This window comes from Oryctolagus cuniculus, chromosome 15 (genome assembly GCF_051225735.1).
Source record: "Oryctolagus cuniculus isolate XC-2025 breed Fujian yellow rabbit chromosome 15, ASM5122573v1, whole genome shotgun sequence".
In the NCBI taxonomy this organism is placed as follows: Eukaryota; Metazoa; Chordata; class Mammalia; order Lagomorpha; family Leporidae; genus Oryctolagus; species Oryctolagus cuniculus.
The window spans coordinates 55,989,433-56,008,872 of record NC_142881.1 but is presented as its reverse complement, the minus strand read 5'-3'; the positions used below and the strand labels follow the sequence as shown (position 1 = coordinate 56,008,872).

The following is a 19,440-nucleotide window of genomic DNA, read 5'->3' as shown; positions in this document are numbered from 1 at the left end:
GATGAGAGGCTATTTATTATGAAAATTACATTATTATGGAGGCCAAGAAGTCACATCTCTGGCCATCCACGAGCTGGAGAACCAGGGAAGCCAGTGGCATAATTCCATCTGTAACCAAAGGTCTAAGAACAAAGGAACCTTCTAGTATAAAAACCAGAGTTGAGGGGTAGCACTATGGCAGAGTGGGTTAAGCAGCCGCCTGCAGCACTGACATCCCATATGGGTGCCAGTTCAAGTCCCAGATGCTCTATTTTCAATCTAGTTCCCTGATAATGCACCTGGAATTGCAGCAGAGGATGGTCCAAGTGCTTGGGCCCCTGCACCCACTTGGGAAACCCAAAAGAAGTTCCTGACTCCTGGCTTAATCCTTGTCCAGTTCCAGCTGTTGCAGTTACCTGGGGAGTGAACCAGCAGATGGAAGATCTCTCTCTCTCTCTCTCTCTCTCTCTGTCATTCTGCCATTCCAATAAAAAAATAATAAAAAGGAGAGAAAGGAGAAGAGGGAAAGAAAAGGAGAGAAAATATTGCTAGTAAGTAGATTCTGTATAATTCTATTATACATAATTTTATTCATTTAACCAATATTTATAGATCACCATCTAAGTCAAGGCATGGGAGATAGAGCTGACAAAATTAAACCTCCATCCTTATGAAACCTACATATGCATAAGGGTAATTAACAATGTTATAAAATCAATATATGATCTATTAATAGAGAATAAATTCTATATAAATTGGGGGGAGGGGATAGAAGGTGAGTATTCAGTTTAGGGAGGACATTACTTTACCCAGGATGGTGAGGGAGGGCTTCTCTGCAGAATCAACATTGCAGCAGAGCCATGAATGGGTTCAGGAAGGAACCAGGAAGCTGTGCATCCGGACAGCATTCCTGGCCCAGCACCTGAGATGATGCGGAAGATCAGCAGGCTACAGCACAGCGACAGAGCGGCGAGAAATGACAGCTATCATAAGAAGCCATCTGAGTAGTCTGAACAGAGGGGTGGTAAGATAAAATATTATGTTTTAGAAGGATTATTCTGACTGCTTTGTGGAGATGTTCTGTGGTGTAACAAGTTGGAACCAGAGAAACTAGTTAGAGGCTATTGCAGTAGATCAGGAGTAGACAGGGTAGACAAGGCTAGAATGGACAAGAGCAGAATATTAGAGATAATAAAAAGTAGTCAAATCTAACAATAATGCCAAGGTATTCAGTTGGTCTGGGAAGGAATCCTACCATTTACTAGTATAGATATATTGAAGAGAGCAAAACGGCAGAGGGGTGGGGCATGAGTTCTTTTGAAATAAATTAGGCTTGAAATGCCACTAGACATCCAACAGGACTTGTAAAGGCTGCTGCTGGGTATCCCAGTCTACCACTGATGAGAGACATTGGGGCTGGAAATACAGATATGAGCCATTGGCTAAGAAACAAGATTTAGAACCATGGGTCTAGAGAAAGAAGAGCAAAAAGCCTAGGATCCAGCCCCAGATGCTCCACAATTTAGAGCAAAACAAGAAATCAAAAAACTAGACTGAGAGGCAGCAGTCGGTAAGCATGGTGTTCTTGAAAACAAGAGAAGATATTTCCTTAAGGAAGATGTGATTGAATGAATCAAATGCTGCTAAGAAAAGGTGGAACTAGACAGGCGCCGCAGCTCAATGGGCTAATCCTCTGCCTTGCGGCGCCAGCACACCGGGTTCTAGTCCTGGTCGGGGCGCCGGATTCTGTCCCAGTGGCCCCTCTTCCAAGCCAGCTCTCTGCTGTGGCCCGAGAGTGCAGTGGAGGATGGCCCAAGTGCTTAGGCCCTGCACCCACATGGGAGACCAGGAGAGGTACCTGGCTCCTGGCTTCGGATCAGCGCGATGCGCTGGCTGCATCGCACTGGCCTCGGTGGCCATTGGAGGGTGAACCAACGGTAAAAAGGAAAACCTTTCTCTCTCTCTCACTATCCACTCTGCCTGTCAAAAAATAAAAATAAAGAAAGAAAAGAAAAGAAAAGGGTGGAACTAGGAATGGACCAGTGTGTTTAGCTATGTGGCAGTCATTGAATTGGGTCTTGAGTTGTGGTTCTAAGTGGGTGATGATGAGCAAAAACCTCATGTAAGAGCATTCAAGAGAGAATGAGAGGAGAGGGTAGATAACTTCTCTGAGATTTGCTACTAATGGGAACAGACATGCATCAATAGTTATCCAGCAACATGGAGTCCAGGAAGTTTCTTTCTTACTGTGTATTCATGTGCTGATGAGAAAGATCCAGTAGAGAGGGATAAGGGTGATGATGCAGAAGACAGGGGAAATCTTAGAAAGAAAATCCCAGTGTGCAGGAGTGGGGCTGACTTAAGTGGTAGCCTCGCTGGCCCTCCAGAGTAGAGGGGAGGCAGGGTCTATGTTAGGTATAAATACAGGTTGTTTAGAAGAGCCCACATAGGAAGATATCGAAGTTCTCATGTGAATGTTGGGGTTTTTTTCCCTTACCATCACAGAATAGAATGTGCTGGCTGAGGTAGAAGTGTTGGTCATTTGCGCGCGCGCACGCGCACGCGCACGAGAGAGAGAGAGAGAGAGAGAGAGGTGTGAAACAGTGAGTAGATTAGAAAATGTAGTAGGATTGCTAGGCAGACTATCAGAAATGAATCTTCATGAATGCGCCACAAAAAGGTACAAACTAAATTTTATTCTCCTATGACCTTCATGGATCCTCTAATGTGAAATAACTTTAAAGAAATCCTCCTCCCCCACCAAAAAAAAAAAATCTTAGTGTTCTGATTCTAAAATTTTTTGAAGATTTCTGAAGATTTTGTTGATATCATTGAACCCAAACACTAAAATAAGGAGCATACACACTAAACTATTAGAAAAAGCTTTTATAGGCAAAAGGATTTTTATTTTGTTCATTGCAGTATTTTCTGCACCTAGAACAATGGTTGACAGAGTTGCCAAATGCTTGATAAATATTGAAAATATATACATCCAAGAAATACCATATACAAATACAATGTGAATATAATACAATTGATCCCTGTGTACTACATAGGCATCTACTAGTGGTCTATAATAACAGATGTCCCGAAGGTCTTAGTGAAGTTTTAAGCTTTAATAAGTAAAGAATTATAAAAAGTACAGCCTATCAAAAAATATTTTAAAAGTTAAATTATTTAGTTTTTTTTGTTTATATCGTTTTGTGGGTTTTGAAAAGTAAATCTTTAATGTTTAGGTCAGTGTTTATAACTGAAAAAATAAAACAATTTATCATTTCAAACTTACAAAACTCAGTCTGTATCTAAAAATACAAAAATAATGAACTTGTTAGGTAGGAAGTCAGATATGAGCCTATGTGTGTGACAAAGGCCTAAAGAGTTGACATCTAGGTCCAGCATGTGCATCTCAAAGTCATCCCAATACACTTCCAGGGGCAGCCCAGAATCTGCATTTCAAATGTCCTGCTCCAGATCCTGATCCTCCAGGGGGTCCTGCTCACCCTTCCTCTAACCGGGCAACGCCAGCCAGGCTTCCTCCTGTCTGATAACTTCAGGGGGAAAACTCAGATAGGAATTTTCCGTATTTACATCCAAAAAGTCTTTTGTTTCAGGAGGAGAAGATGTGGGAAGACCCATCCCCTTAAAACACCCCCACACACACTCCCCCCCCCCCCCCCCCCCCCCCGCGCGCGCGCCTCAACTAGACTATGTGCTCAGCCCTCTGCCTCTCTGCTGAGCCGCCCACCTGGCCTAGATAGGCGTATTCTCTCCACTCAACCACGTAACCCGGCTCTCTCCCAGTCTGAACGACTGGGCACTCTCTCTCAGGTTCTGTCTGGAGAGGTGCCCATCCGTTCTTACGGATGTCCCTACCCTAATAAACCTTGCTATTTGCTCTCCACTTACTCTCTGTCTCACACCTGAATTCTTTCCTGCATGAAGACAAAGACCCTGCCATTCTCCGGTAACAAACTTTCAAATTTTTAAAATAATTTCTTAGAGTTCAAGACCACACTGAGTTTTGTTTCTTGGGGGACAGCTAGTGTATGTGAGCCATGGTGAGTGGGCTGCATCAGCCCTTGGTTCTCCCCAGGGAATATCAAAGTTTTTTTCTCTTCCAGTCTGGCCCCCCTTCTATGAGCTCTATGCAGAAGATGTCTATAGCGCTTGGCCTCTGCTTGTATAATTCCAAGCACAATCTTTAACACAAACCTTAGCATTTGAAGACTGGGCTCTGTGGGCGGCTTCACTCAGCTTCTCTACAGCACTGCCACTCTGCGGCATTGCCATTTGTCCTCTAGGAAGTCTGGGGCCTCTCTGGTGGCAGCATTCTCCCTGCAGGGCTGGGGTAGGAAACCCGAAAATGTCCCCTTGGGCTACTGGGTCTCTGCGTATAGGAGGAACCCAAAATCAGATCACTCACTTGGGCAGTGACACTTCTTCCTAACAGTTCCAGGGCAACAGTGCCTCTGCCCAGTAACTTTAAACACAAGTAGAGGCTTTGAATGGAAAGTCAATTCACTAATTAAGTTCCTGTGCTGCAAAAGAGAATTTTGCCTGAGGCTAGTTAGGAACAAAAGCTTTTAACTTAGCATTGTAACTTAGCATTTAGACTTAATTGCCCCTTCCAACACTTCCCCCCAGGAAAAGCAGAGAACAACAAGGAGAGCTAGGAAAGAGGAAGGAAAGCAGAGGCATAGTGCTACCAAGGCGAGATTCTCCAGGGCCCCAAGGTGAACCAAAGGCTCTGGGTGGGGTCAGCAAAGCAGAGAGCTGCTTAGCTCTCAGGCCTCCAACCCAGCTGGGCCTTGAGACCCTTTCAGCCCACTTTTCCTGCATCCCAGGGCCCTACCCTTCTACATGCTTCTCATCTAATTTTAGAGTCACTGTGTGCAATGTGCATAGAAAACCATCAGCACAGAGAAAATACCAAATGCAAACCTCTTTGGCTGTTCTGCAGTTTCATTAATTAACTTTATGTGTCACTTTTAAAATTGGGGGCTTCATATAAAATCAGTTTCCTCTCTTTAAGGAGCAATTTGATAACACATGTCAATAATTGGCTGAAGCTTAGAAGCCTCAGCCTTGTTGTTTGAGTCAAGGTTAATTTCACACAGAACTTATTTTACATGTAGTTTCCCCCTCAAGACAGAAAAGTCATTGCAAATTATATGCCTTACCTTTGAAATAAACAGTAAGGATTGCAATATAAACAAACAGTTTTTTTAAGTGGTATCAGATTCCAAGTAAAAATATCAATGACATTCTTCACAGATATAGAAAAAATGATGCTAAAATTCATATGGAAATTTAAGAGACTCCAAATAGCTAAAGCAAAGCTGGAGGCATCACAATACCCAATTTCAAGACATACTACAAGGCAGTTATAATCAAAACACCCTGGTACTGGCACAAAAGCAGACTTATAGACCAATGAAACACAATAGAAATGCCAGAAATCAATCCATTCATCTAAAACCAACTTACCTTTGACAAAGGAGCTAAAATCAATCCCTGGAGCAAGGATGGTCTCCTAAACAAATGGTTCTGGGGAAACTGGATCTCCACATGTAGAAGTATGAAACTAGACCCATTCCTTCCATCTTACACAAAAATCCACTCAAAATGGGTCAAGGACCTAATCCACGACCCGATACCTTCAAATTCCTAGAGAACATAGGAGTAACTCTGCAAGATATTGGCATAAGCAAAGACTTCTTGGAAAAAACCTCAGAAGCATAGGCAATCAAAGCAAAATTGACAAATGGGATTACATCAAGCTGAGAATCATCTGTGCTGCAAAAGAAACACAAAGTGAAGGGGCAACCAACAGAATGGAAGAAAACATTTGCAACCTACACAACTGATAAAGGGTTAACATCAGAATCTATAAAGAGTTCAAGAAATTTAACAACAACGAAGCAAATAATCCAGCTAAGAAATGGACAAAGGACTTACACAAGCATTTTTCAAGAGAGCAAACTCAAAAGGCAGACACTAGCCATTAGAGAAATGCAAATTAATAATACAATGAGGCTTCACCTCACTCCAGTTAGAATAGCTCTTATACAGAAATCAATATATAATAAATGCTGGCAAGGATGTGGGAGAAGAGGTACCCTGGTCTGTTAGGAAACTGGCGCAGTTGGCCGCATGGCCCAGCTACCTGAGCCAGGCTCCACCCCCATCCTAATGGGATTGGCTGCTCCTGCTTCCCTGCCCACCCTCAGGCAAAGTTTTAAAAGGGCCTGTTCCTGAACACGTGCTCTCTCGGTCCTTCTGCTCTCTCTCGGTTCCTCTCTCCAGCCTCCCCCTCTGGGCTCTTGGCTCTTGGCCCTTCTCTCCTGCTCTCTCTTGCCCCTTCTCTCCTGCTCTCTCTCGGTTCCTCTCTCTAGCCTCCTCCTCTGGGCTCTTGGCTCTGCTCTCCTCTCTCTTCTTCTCTGCTCTATCTTCTCTCCTTGCTAGCTCCTCTCCTCTCTGTTTCTCTCTTTCTCTCTTTTTCCTTCGCTGCCCCTTCACTCCGGTCTATAGGGTGTTCCCCAATAAACCCTTTCCCTTACTCTGGTGTTCAGTGTGCTTTGCGACAGCTAACATTAAGATATAACATGATCCACTGTTGGTGGGAATGTAAACTGAGGCAGCCACTGTGGAAGACAGTACGGAGATACTCAGAAATGTGAATATAAACCTATCATATGATCCAGTCACCCCACGCCTGGGAATTTACTCTAATCAAAAGAAATCAGCATCTGAAAGAATTATCTGTACCCTCGTGTTCATTGCAGCATGATTCATAATAGCTGAGATATGGAATCAACCCAGATGTCCATCAACTGTTGACTGGACAAAGAAATTATGGTATAAATACACTATGGAGTACTACTTAGCTGTAAAAACAAAAAAAAAATATGAAAACCTGTCTTTTGCAACAAGATGGGCACAACTGGAAACCATTATACTTAGTGAAATAAGTCAGCCCCAAAAAGACAGATATCATAGTTTTCCCTGATCCAAGGTAACTAATAGGGTACCTGAAATATAATGTATTGGAGTGAAATGTACATTTTCAGATTCAATGATTGTTTAGAGCCCTTGTCCTTCCATTGAGGAACAGAGGGGTTTTTTTTCTTCATATTATTTTTTGAACTCTTTTACTCAACGTAGAGTTAAGTATATAATCATGAAGTAAACTGAAAATAGCTTTTTGTAAAAATTAAGAGTGGGAATGTGAGAGGGAAGACAATGAAGGGATGGAGCACGGGCAGGAGGGAGGGTGGATGGGGAAGTACCATTATGTTCATAAATCTGTATATATGCAATGCATGAAACTTGCATAACTTAAATAACATTTTTAGAAAAACAAAAAGTTATCAGATTACAGAAATTGCCTGAAAATACTGTCTAGAAAGAAGCATTTTTAATATGTTGTAGCATATCGATATATACGTAAAATGCACTTTAATTTTTTTACAAAAAGAAGATTTTATCTGACATACTGTTTGTGGCCAGGTTTTTAAGCTAAATATTTATAGTACGCATGTTACCATCTTAATAAATATAATAGTCCACCTAATAAAAGGCTACCAAAAAATGTATAAAGTGTATTATCCTGAAAAACATGTAAAATTGTTGTAAAGAGAAACAAACTCTTAACATTTAAATAATTGACATGAAGTCATAGTTTTAACTCTTCATGATGGGGATTTTGAGATATAAAAACACTCTGAGTAATCAAGAACCACAGGGAGTTATCACAACATGGACATCCCATTTTCCTCAATTTCTCCACTCATTTTGTTTCTAACAATTTCTCATTTTTTATAAATTACATAAATATATTTCATTCACAAATTCCTTATTGTATACTATTAAAGATTACGAACTCCTTTATTAACATAACTAGAATACCTCTATCCTTAATACCCACAAAAAGAACAATCATTTACTATCAAATAGAGCCAGTGCTCACAGGTTTTCAGTTGTCTTAGAGAAGGCTACTTTGACAGCTGCTGTTGAGGGAGCTCAGGACTGAAAGCAGGCCAGACTAACACCATCCAACAACGCTGCCAGCACGGACAGACTGCGCAACTTCCCAGCAAGTGTACAAGAAAAACAACAGGAAGGAACCCCTTGCACCAAGTACTAATCAGTGATAACAAGATCGAGGTTTATATAAAAACAAGCTAGAAAGGGCCCCACAAAGACTACCCCCAGCCTTCACAATAACTAATGTATAGCCACTACCTTTGTTCCTCGGAGATAACGTGTCAAGGACACACAAATACCCCAGACTGCCAGACTCAGCGGCCTGCTCTCTCGTCTACCAGCCCCTCCTATCACACTGTGTGGAGGTTCTCTTCTTAAATGAAACTTCACTTCTACCCTCACTGTTGTGTCCAGTCTCATAAATCGTAACTACCTGTGATAACCACTCATAACTACCTATGATAACTACTCATACCTACCTATGATAACTACTCATACCTACCCTCACCATTGTGTCCAGTCTCTTATCATAACTACCTATGATAACTACTCATAACTACCTATGATAACCACTCATAACTACCTTTGCCATTGTGTCCAGCCTCATATATAACTACCTATGATAACCACTCATAACTACCTGTGATAACCACTCATAACTACCTTCACCGTTGTGTCCAGTCTGATAAATCATCATTGACAGTGGGACACGAACTCAGACTTCATCTCGCCAGTTTCCCTGCACCAGTGCATTTGAACCCACACATGAACAATTTACTTACTTTTAGTTGGATACACCATGTTTCTTAATTGTAAGCTCCTCGTCCTTCTTTTCTGTTCTTTTCATTAATTTGTTGAAGATACCAGTCCATTTGTCCATAGAATTCCCACTTCTATATTTGGCATATTGTAGTATTCCTCTACCCCTATAATTCCTATAAAAATAGAAATAAATTTAAAGGCTTTATCAGAATCTGGTTCGAATTTGCCAAGGGTAATTGCTATGATTTGAACAGGAACTGGCTCCTGAACGCATGTACATATCATAAGTTAATGGAACTCAGGGGGTAGAAGCTTAACTCAATGATGATATTCAGGAGGGAGGCCCACTGGGAGGTCGCTTGGTCACGGGAAGTGTGCCCTGGGAGGTAACTCTCCTAAGCAGACTGGTTGTATCAGAAGGGTACAGCTCAGCCGTTCCCTCTCTGCTTCTTGGCTCTCCATGTGCTCCTTCCCTACAGGCCCCACTATTGCCATCATCTGGTCTCCCTAGATAGCTAAACCATTGCAGCCCTCTGGATCTTGGTCTGTGCCCTTGTAAAATCATATGCCAAAAGGAACCTCCTTCCTTTAAATGTAACCTGTGTCAGATATTTAGTTACAACAGAAAAGCTGATTAATACAGTAACTCAGAGGTTGGTTGGGTAGGTTTCATTTTATCACATTGGGAAACACATACAATCCTATCTGAGCTCTACAATTGATCCTTTGCTGCAAAAATACTGTCAGCCTCCTTTATCCAGTAAACATTTTACAAGTATATCACAGAATCATTTACTGGCCTTTGATGATCATTAAGAAGGCACATTATTTTCTTAAAAACAGCAAAAAAAAATTATGTATTTCTAACTCTAGCATTCTCTCATTAATAAGCTAAAATTCAGAAAAATATTTTCTCTTATCAATCTCTTGGTTTCCCTAAAACTAAGTCTAGACAGGAAGGGCAAGAGAAATGCTTGATATGTTCTCTTTATATGTCTTTTTTCCAATAATGTATTTGATACTGTTAATATACTACAATTACAAATATATTATATGTCTATTGTATCCCATGTGGGAAATTAGTGTCTTCAAGCTGGATTCTTTGCACATGACACAAATGTCATGACTGGTTTTACTGGTAACAAATTGAGGTGTTTTTTTTTTTTAACCTTATCTTATTTATTGCCTACTCTAGACCCAAGTCCAGCTGTCATTCAAGAATTCCTGGTTAGTTTAGATAGCTGTTACTAAGAGTATACCATCTGAATAAAAGGCACATTCATTCTTGATGAATCAAATGATATATCTACATCTAAGGTTTCCAACAGTTTCCTTCAATTATGGAAATATCCAATAGCTGCAGCATCCAATCTGATACCAACTCCAGCCACATGTGGCTGTTGAGCTCTTGAAATATGTTTACTGAGATGAAGAAGTTGCCTTTTCCATTTTACTTCCTTTTAAATTTTTAAATTTACATATGTCTAGGGATACCTCATTGGACAGTTCAGATTCATCATGTGGGAATTTTTTTTTAATGCCACTAAATTTCTTTGACACTTTTTCAGGAAGAGTCATGGCCTCTTCTCCCACTGATCTAGGTAGGCTTGTGACTGTTTCTACCAAAAAAAAAAAAAGGCAAAAGGGTTGCTCTGTAACCTCCAGGTTTGTGTCAGAAAAGTCCTTTTGGCTTCTGACTGAAAGTGGTCACTCTGTGTGAAGCTGATTTCCAACCTGGAAGTCCAGCTACAGAAAGTGTGCCATGTTGGAGCTCATGAAAAGTCACCGTAGTTGACACTCTAACCTCACTCTTATCAAGACACTGCGTTGGGCCAGCACTGCGGCTCACTAGGCTAATCCTCCGCCTGAGGCGCTGGCACACTGGGTTCTAGTCCCGGTCGGGGTGCCGGATTCTGTCCCAGTTGTCCCTCTTCCAGGCCAGCTCTCTGCTGTGGCCCGGGAGTGCAGTGGAGGATGGCCCAAGTGCTTGGGTCCTGCACCCCATGGGAGACCAGGAGAAGCATCTGGCTCCTGGCTTCAGATCAGCGCGGTGCAGCGGCCGCAGCGCGCTGGCTGTGGCGGCCATTGGAGGGTGAACCAACGGCAAAGGAAGACCTATCTCTCTGTCTCTCTCTCTCACTGTCCACTCTGCCTGTCCAAAAAAAATGCTTTTGAGTAAAACCTGCTGGGATCCCTCAGACCAGCCCTTTGCCCCTGAGAGCATCCATACATAAGAGGAACAAAAGCATCAGTCAGCCATGCCCTACCCACAGAACTCATAACAAAACAGTTGTTCATTTACATATTTATGCTATAAACTTGTTAGACTATCAGACAACCAATAAAATAACCTTTTTAAAAAGTAATTACATAGCCCATTATTGTTAATAATATTGAATTGATATCTATTAAAATACAGAGAGGAAAAAGACAATTGAAGGAAACGCAACAAAAATATCAACATGCCCAATTGAGAGAACCAATACTATTCTTTGTCTCTTTTACACTATTTTCCAATTTTCTAGGCAGGACATATGCTTTACAGTGAAAAAAAGATAAATCAGTTGATACACCACTTCCTGAGTCAGAGGATAGAAAGAAAAACTCCTCACTCCCAGCTGCTGGAGGCACATCCCTATCCAGGGGTCCTCCATCACTAGGGAAAGGTGGCGGCCAAATCTTTGCTCCTCTTCTCTGCCTGGTGCCTGGAAATTCAAATTCCCCTCTGGTTATCAGTCTTCCCTAATGCTGGATATGAAGAGAACTGGGCGCCCTTGCAAAAGCACACAGGGATTCCTCAAGGGGGGCTTCCTGCCTCATCCTACCTCGCTCTCCTCTCAAGCAGCCTCCAAAGAAATGCATCACTTCCTGCAGCAGTGTTCATCAGCTGTGTCACCAGCAACTGAAAACCAAGCTGGCTTTAGTTTTAGGGAGAATGTACAGGGAAGCCTCTTTCAGAAATCAAACAAATATGATAGTTGAATACTCATTTGGGTGTCTCCCAAAGGCTTATGTGCTGGGGACCTCATCTCCAAAGGTGAAAGCCAGCAAACAGGCCCTCACCAGACATGGAGTCTCTTGGCACCTTGACTGTGACTTCCCAAGTTCCAGAACTCTGAGAAAAACTTTGTTTCCATAAGCCGCCTGATATATGCCATTTTGTTATAGCAGCCCAAATGGACTACGTCACAGACACTTCCCACTCCTAAATTTTATTCAATAGCTGGTCTATAAATTAATTTTTCTTGGGGCCTACATTGCAGCATAGCAGGTTGAGTCACTGCCTATGATGCTGGCATCCCATATGAGCACTGGTTCAGGTCCCAGCTGCTCCACTTCCAATCTAGCCCCCTGATAAAGTGCCTGGGAAAGCAGAATAAAGTCCTTGGACCCTGTCACCCACATGGGAGGCCTAGATGGAATTACTGGTCCTGGCTCCTGGCTTTGGCCTGATCCAGCCCTGGCCATTGTAGCCATTTGGGGAATGAACTGGTAGATAGAAAATATTTCCCCTCCTCTCTCTCTCCAATTCTGCCTTCAAATAAAATTTTAAAAATTTTAAACTAATTTTCTTAATGAATGGGTCAACAATCTTTTGGTGTCCTGCAGGAACATTCTACCACATCATTTTCCATGAGATACAGAGTCATCCTTTGATCCGGGTCTTTTCTAGCCTACGAACAGGAAGAGTCATCAGGACTCCTACCCACCAGAGTCTCCACTACTGTGACTGGCACTGCAGTTGGGAGGGGGAGTGGGGCAGGAAGCTGGTATTCTGCAAATTCCCCTGAAAAGTCTGAGCATCAGGGCTGGCGCTGTGGCGAAGCAGGTAAAGCGGCCGCCTGCAGTACCAGCTTCCCATATGGGTGCTGGTTCAAGTCCTGGCTGCTCCACTTCCAATACAGCTCTCTGCCATAGCCTGGGAAAACAGTAGAGGATGCCCCAAGTCCTTGGGCCCCTGCACCTGCATGGAAGACCCAGAAGAAGCTCCTGGCTCCTGATTAGCACAGCTCTGGCCATTTCAGCCAACTGGGGAGTGAACCAGTAGATGGAAGACCTCTCTCTCTTTGCATCTGCCTCTCCTCTCTCTGTGTAACTGTGACTTTCAAATAAATAAATCTTTAAAAAAAAAAAAAAGTCTGGGCATCTCCAAAATTAACCTTCCACTTGATGAAAAAAAGAGTGGAGACCACAGTACTTGAAATTCCTGACAGCTGTTAATTCAAACTTATTGCAGAGTCATCCTGGTCTTTTATTCATTGTTTGCCAGCCATTTCTCCAAGTAAAGTTTAAGCTCTGGTGATAAAAAGGCAGAGATACATCATTTTACTTTCCTACTCCTGGATCCCTGCAATTTCCAGGTATGTGAAAGAGGGCTAAAGTTTGTCAGAATATTTGAGTTAACTTACTTAACTGACTTGGTAAACCACAGCTCATACTAATCATGTTAAGTGTGGGGAGGTAGCATTGAATCCACATAGAGCATCACTAGGACACAGAGTTCCTATGGGGTCTCCAAGGAAGAGGCTGGGGCACTGGAATGCTTTTCAGAGACAGAATAATTGAAGGAGGGAAAGAAGCTTAAATGGGGAGAAAGGAGATAATCAAGAGATCATGCTTACGTATGTTCATCTGACAGATCCTGTCTTTTAAAACCTTTTGATTAAAAGATTTATTTATTTTACTTGAAAGTCAGAGTTGAGAGAGGAGAGAACACACACACACACACACACACACAGAGAGAGAGAGAGAGAGAGAGAAATCTTCCATTTGCTCATTCGCTCTCCCAAAATGTTGCAATGGCTAGGGCTAGGCCAGGTTGAAGCCAAGATACTCATCCATGTCTCCCACATGAATGCAGGGGCCCAGGGACTTCAGCCATCTTCCACTCCTTTCCTAGGCACATTAGCAGGGAGCCGGGTTGGAAGTGGAGCAGCCAGGGCTTGTACTGGCATCCATATTGGATGTCAGCATCACAGGTGGCAGCTTCACCCACTCTGCCACAACACTGGCCCCAAAAAGGCTTGTTCTAAACTTCTGTGCCCAAGCATGGAGCAGGAGGCCTCAAAGCCACAGCTGTCCTAGGTGGGCAGACAAAAGCAGAGCATGAAGGACATACTGCCTGAGGTGTTGAGAATCAGGCTGGACATCCTCGAAGAACAGGTCTGTGATTCAGGGTGGACAAGCTCATATGCTCTCCCGTGGGCCCCTCCGTGGATTACAGACCAACTGGAGACCACGCCACAGGACAAGCCTACACAATGGCAGAAACATGAATGGCCCAAACTGAATAGCACTGATACAACTACAACCAGCCTCGTCCTCAGGCAAATTCTTCATCACACATAAGGACCGAGATCACCATGGGCACCCTGAGAGCATGCGGTGTCACACCTGGCTCACACTGGCCAGCGCACACCTCAGGATACAGGCCCTGCCCCTTGGAGCACCCCAGGGAACATCTCTTCTAGGTGCTCTCCTGGTCTCCGTGGCACTGTTTCCAAGGAGCCTGGTTCAAACACCTGCCTGCCTGCCAGCCTTCTGCCTTCCCTCTAGCAATAGTTCCTGAACACAAAAATTCTCCAATATTGAACTAAGGCATGGAATATGTGAATCTATACATTTTCCATTGCTACTAACAAATTTCCACAAGCTTTGGCGGCTTGAAATCTGTATTTGTTATCTCACAGTTTCCATTAGTTGGAGGTCCAAGCAAGAGAAACTGAGTTCTGTGCTCTGGGTCTCATAGGCTAAAACCACGGAGTCAGCTGGGGATGGATTCTCAAGAGACAGACAGGGTCCTCTCAGGCTCATTCAGGTTGGTGGCAGAATTCTGTTCCTTGCAGTTGTAGGAGGTCACATTTTCCGGCTGGGTTTCAGCTCCCAGAGGCCATCATTAGGTCTCAGTCATGTGCCCCACCCCACCCCCCATAGGCCAGCAGGAGAGCTCTGCTGCTGTCTCGGGTTCACAGTAAGGACTCGCTGATTAGGCCAGCCCCACGCATGATAGTAGGATCATCTCTCCTGTGACACAGTGAGCGGCACAGTCACCAGGAGTGATAAGCATCATACCCACAGGTCCTGGCTGCACTCACGGGGAAAGATGACACTGGGTGTCTTCACAGAGGGGCAGGAATCCTCCCCCTCCCCCAAGGAGCACATCCAAACTGCACTTTCTGTTTTATCTTCCTTAAATGCTTACTTTCTCATACAATTTGCTCATTTCTGCAAGTAAAAATATATACTAAAACTATAAATGTCACTTCAGGGACAAGGGAAAAAAGCAGAGGTCCAGAACTTCCAGTGGGCCCCTTGCTCCCACCACCCCACCAAGGCCAACTACAGCTGGCTTGCAGCAGAGAAAGACTCCTGCCAGGTTGGCTCACTGCGGAGTCCCCTCCCCAACCCTACAGAGACTGCTCTACTTCAGGTTTGGGCCGTTGTGGAATCTCTCCATGCAAGGGAACAGCCAGGATGCACAATTTCCTGTAAGGCTTTTTGCACTCAGCCTGAAGGTTTTGTGATTCCTCCGTGTTGTTGCCTGCTATCTGTTCCTTTCGATAGCTGAACAGTGTGAGTGGACCAGTTTGCTTTCCATTCTCTCATGGATAGACACCGGTTTCCAAATTCTGCCTATTATGAATAAAGCTGCTGTGAACATTCCATTATAGGACTTTCTGTGTATTTAAGTTTTCAATTCTCTTGGGTTAATAATTGGGATCAAAGCTGGTAACTTGGGATGTGTATATATTTAGTTTTATAAGAAACTAAATGAACTTTTCTCAAAGCACTTATACCACTTTCTATTCTCAACTGAAATTTCAGAGAGTCCAGGTGCTCCATGTCCACGTTGACATCTGGGGCTTGGTGGGCAGGGGTATCTGACTGTGGTTTTAGTTTCATTTCCCTGATGACCAGTGATATTGAGCACTTTTGTTTGTGCTTACTGGACATCTGCGAATCTCCTTGGTAAAGGGATTGCACAAATGTTATACGGATATTTTATTGGGTAGCTTGGTATTTTTTATTGAATGGCAGGACTTCACATATTCTGCACACCAGTTCTTGGTTTGATTTATGTTTTGCAAATATTTTTCCTAGTCTCTGCCTTGCCAAGTCACTTTCTGAATTGTGTTCAGATGAGAAGAAATTTATAATCTGTCTTCTAATCTTCCTTATGGTTTTTAAATAAAAGGTTCTTAAGTTCAATGGAGCCACATTTTGCAGGAAGAAAAAGTTCACCTTCAGCAATCTTTCATATCCCAAGATTATAAACAGTATTAACTTTTTTCTAAATCATAAGTCTGTTTTAATATCTAGTCTTAAATCCATCTGAAGCTCATTTTTGCAATGGTTTGAAGTGAGGATCTTACTATTTCCCCAGACATACAGCCAGGATCTCACCCACAGATACTCGGGAGTCTGTATGTCCCAGCCTCCACCTTTCCCATTCTTTTCTCCCCACCCACAAATTCTCCCTCAATCTTCTGTTTCCATGGTACCAATAACCAGGGATACATGGCTGAGGCCAAAATCTGTCTCTAGCCTAGGATGGCAGTTCCATTGACCTCTCCCAATGCACTCCCGTCACTCAATAAATAAAACAGCAAATATTTCTAAAAATGCACAAAATCTAAACACTTCTTACCATATCCACCACAATCACTGTGCCCAAGCTATCTCTAACCTTGATTTGGACTCCAGGCTCAGCCTGCTGACTGGTCTGCTTCTACTATTATTACCCCAGCAACTAGAATGATGCTGATAAACCTTAGATCAATTCATCCTTTGCTGTAAAGTGTCCAACATTCCTGTCTCCAAATAAAAGATTGCTTACAACAGCCTTCAAAGCTCACCATGGCCACAGCCCCCCTTTCCTCCTCTCCTCCCACTCTCCCACTGTGTGACCCCTTTCCAGACCTATTAGCTTAATACGTGCTGCTGAAAACACCAGGCATCCTTACTCTGGGCATTGTGTGCCTGTTCCCACTATCTGAAACACTGTTCCCTGAGACACTTGCATGGCTCTTTTAATTTCCTCCATCTGGACTTTGTCAAAATATTACCTTTCCACCTGACCTTGTCTGCTCTAAGGCAAAACCTACGCTTTTCTCTACCCTTATTCTCAATTCCCACAGGTTGTTCTTTTCTGTCACTAGCGAATCTACCAAAGGATTTATTATATTTGCTGTTTACTGTTTCCTCCTCTGCCATCATGATGTAGGCTCTAAGAAGGGAATAATTTTGCTGGTCTATCAGTCACTCCACCACCTAGAGTGTCCTTCACATATCCCAGGTGTTCCTAAGTGTGTAATACTGGTAATGAGTGACTACATTACTTCTGAGGATTATTGGGATCTCCCCTGCATCTCACACTATTAAACACTGGAATTGCTGTATTTCTACAAAAACGACTCATGTCCATCCTACCCACACAAGCTGGCTAGAATAGGTGTACCTTACCCTACACTTTACTGCTGCTTCCTCACTGTTCCCAATGCCAGTCCATCCAGAGCAGGAGGCACTAACCCTAACCCTCAGGCTTGGTCACAGCGGAGTTTTCCATAGCCTCTCAGCCTTTGCTCTGGCTCCTATTTAATTCCTGCTTCTCACATAGTCACACACGTTTCTAAAATCTACATGTCACCGTGTCCCTTGTTTTCTGACAGTCCTGGCACGACTCCCCTTACTTCCAGGGTAATGGACAAATGCCCCACTATGACACATCATTTACCATGATATCACCCTGCTAAACCCTCAATGCCAGCCTTGAACTCACTCACCAGCCACACATAACTCCCTGCCTCATGCCCCACTGGCTCAAGATCTCACTTCCTTCCTGGACTTTCCACACACCAATTCCTTGACCTGGAAACAACCCTTTTCCACTTGTATGCTTCCTCTTAAGACGCGACTCAAGTTTCTTCTACACCAGCCTCAGTTTTATGAACTACTTAACTGCTCCCATGACCCTACAACTGACCTTTCCAGTTGTAATTTTTAGCTGATTCATCTGTCTTCCCCACCCTATTGTAGATTCTCCTGAGCAAAGAGATGTCTTTCAACTTTGTATCACCAGGCCCTAACAGTCTAGTGTAGAGCCATAACTGAACAAATGTCTAATAAAATAATATGTACAGAACCGAGGGAAACGCTTGTACTTTTCTCTCTCTCCGTTTTAAGTAGGCTCTCCTGTTGTGAAATGCCTTAGAAAAGACTGCATTGCCTGAAATTAAGTCTAGAGAACACACAGCAGGACTCTAAGGTCAGCCAAATCTGAGGGAAATTCCAATTCTTATGATCTGATATTTTAGCAGCAACTAAAGACACACTGGTTATTTTCCATATAGGCCTTCTATGGATATGTCCGAAAAAAGGGTACATTTTCTGATTTTTTAAGCAGCCATGATAACTGTGATATGTTTTCATTTTCAATTATTGCAGAGCAGATATAAGCTCTTTCTTCCTCCTCCAGGCCATGAGCCTAAATGCCACACTCCTCCTTTCTCGTGAAGCGTGACTATGTGGGCGAAAGTGCCTGCTATGGTCTGAGTGTTTCTCCCAAGATTCCTATGCTGAAATGTAATGGTTATGCATTAGGATGAAGGGGTGGAGCCTTTAGGGCCCAGGTGAGGACCCAGAATTCGTCCCCTTTTGCCCTTTGCATCCCTTCTGCCCTAGGAGGCCACCTACACAGCACTATCTATGAGGAAAGGATCCCCGCCAGACACAGAACTAGCAGGGACCTTGGTGTGGGACTTTCCAGACTGCAGAACTGTGAGAAATAGTTTCTATTGTTTATAAATCAGCCCATTTTGAGTATTTTGTCACAGCAGCACAGACTACGGCATTGGCCTAAGTCTGAATTATAAAAGGTCTGTTTCTCACACACACACACACACACACACACACACGGACCTTGAAACATTTTTCAACACTGAAAACTACAACATGTGGATTCCAAACACACAGTGGAAATGATCCCATGTGCACAGAGATCAAAATGAAGGGAGAGAAGCCAAGAGGAAAGAGGCGAACACAACTCACCCTGCCTTTCCATCCTCTGGGCCTCTCATGTCCACCTGAGTTGCCATCCCTTGTGCACAAAACACCTAGATTTCAGAAGTCAGCACACAATGCCAGAAAATGTGGGTACTTACACTTACAGTTTGCTGGATCATAGAAAATTTTGCCTTTAAACTTGCTAAGTCCTGTCCAACACACCACCATTCATACAAGTCAATCCTCCCTCCAAAGTGAGTCAAAGAACAAAGACAAATAAATTAGCAAAGCAAGCCTTTATATACGTGTGTAGGCATGGTCTCAGAAAGACAAGGCCTCATCCACTGAGACAAAGAAGTAGAAAGAGGTACTGTAAAAATTAGGGCTGTCGGTTTAGGCACAGCACAAGAGGTAGACTGGTTCAGTTTGAGTGTGCCAGGCTGTGTCAAAGCCAGAGATGGCTGGGTTGAAGACTTGTACAAAGCTCTCCTGTTGTGAAGTTCTAAGGCAGAACTTCTCAATTCTGGTAGGTGTACTTCTCACCAACCTCACCTGCCCTACAACCTCTGATGCACACACACACTTGGGTGCCAGGCCTCCAGCTTGCTGCAGGAGGACGGGGAGAGCTAAGTTTGTTTGACATAACTACATGGGACTGAGCCTCTTCCTGGTAGAACAATGTCTGTTCACGTGGCAGAGTCATCACTCTCC

At 43.3% G+C, this 19,440-nt stretch overlaps 1 long non-coding RNA gene across 9 annotated transcripts in view; it reads right to left on the bottom strand.

Annotated features, from left to right (window-relative positions):
• Nucleotides 1–19,440, bottom strand: part of LOC138845368 (uncharacterized) — a 318,589-nt gene that overhangs the window by 185,782 nt on the left and 113,367 nt on the right. For all 9 annotated transcript variants that reach the window (XR_016221641.1, XR_016221640.1, XR_016221648.1 and 6 more), the window contains one exon: nt 8,748–8,900. This is a non-coding gene — a long non-coding RNA (uncharacterized LOC138845368). The remainder of the gene's footprint in view (nt 1–8,747; nt 8,901–19,440) is intronic.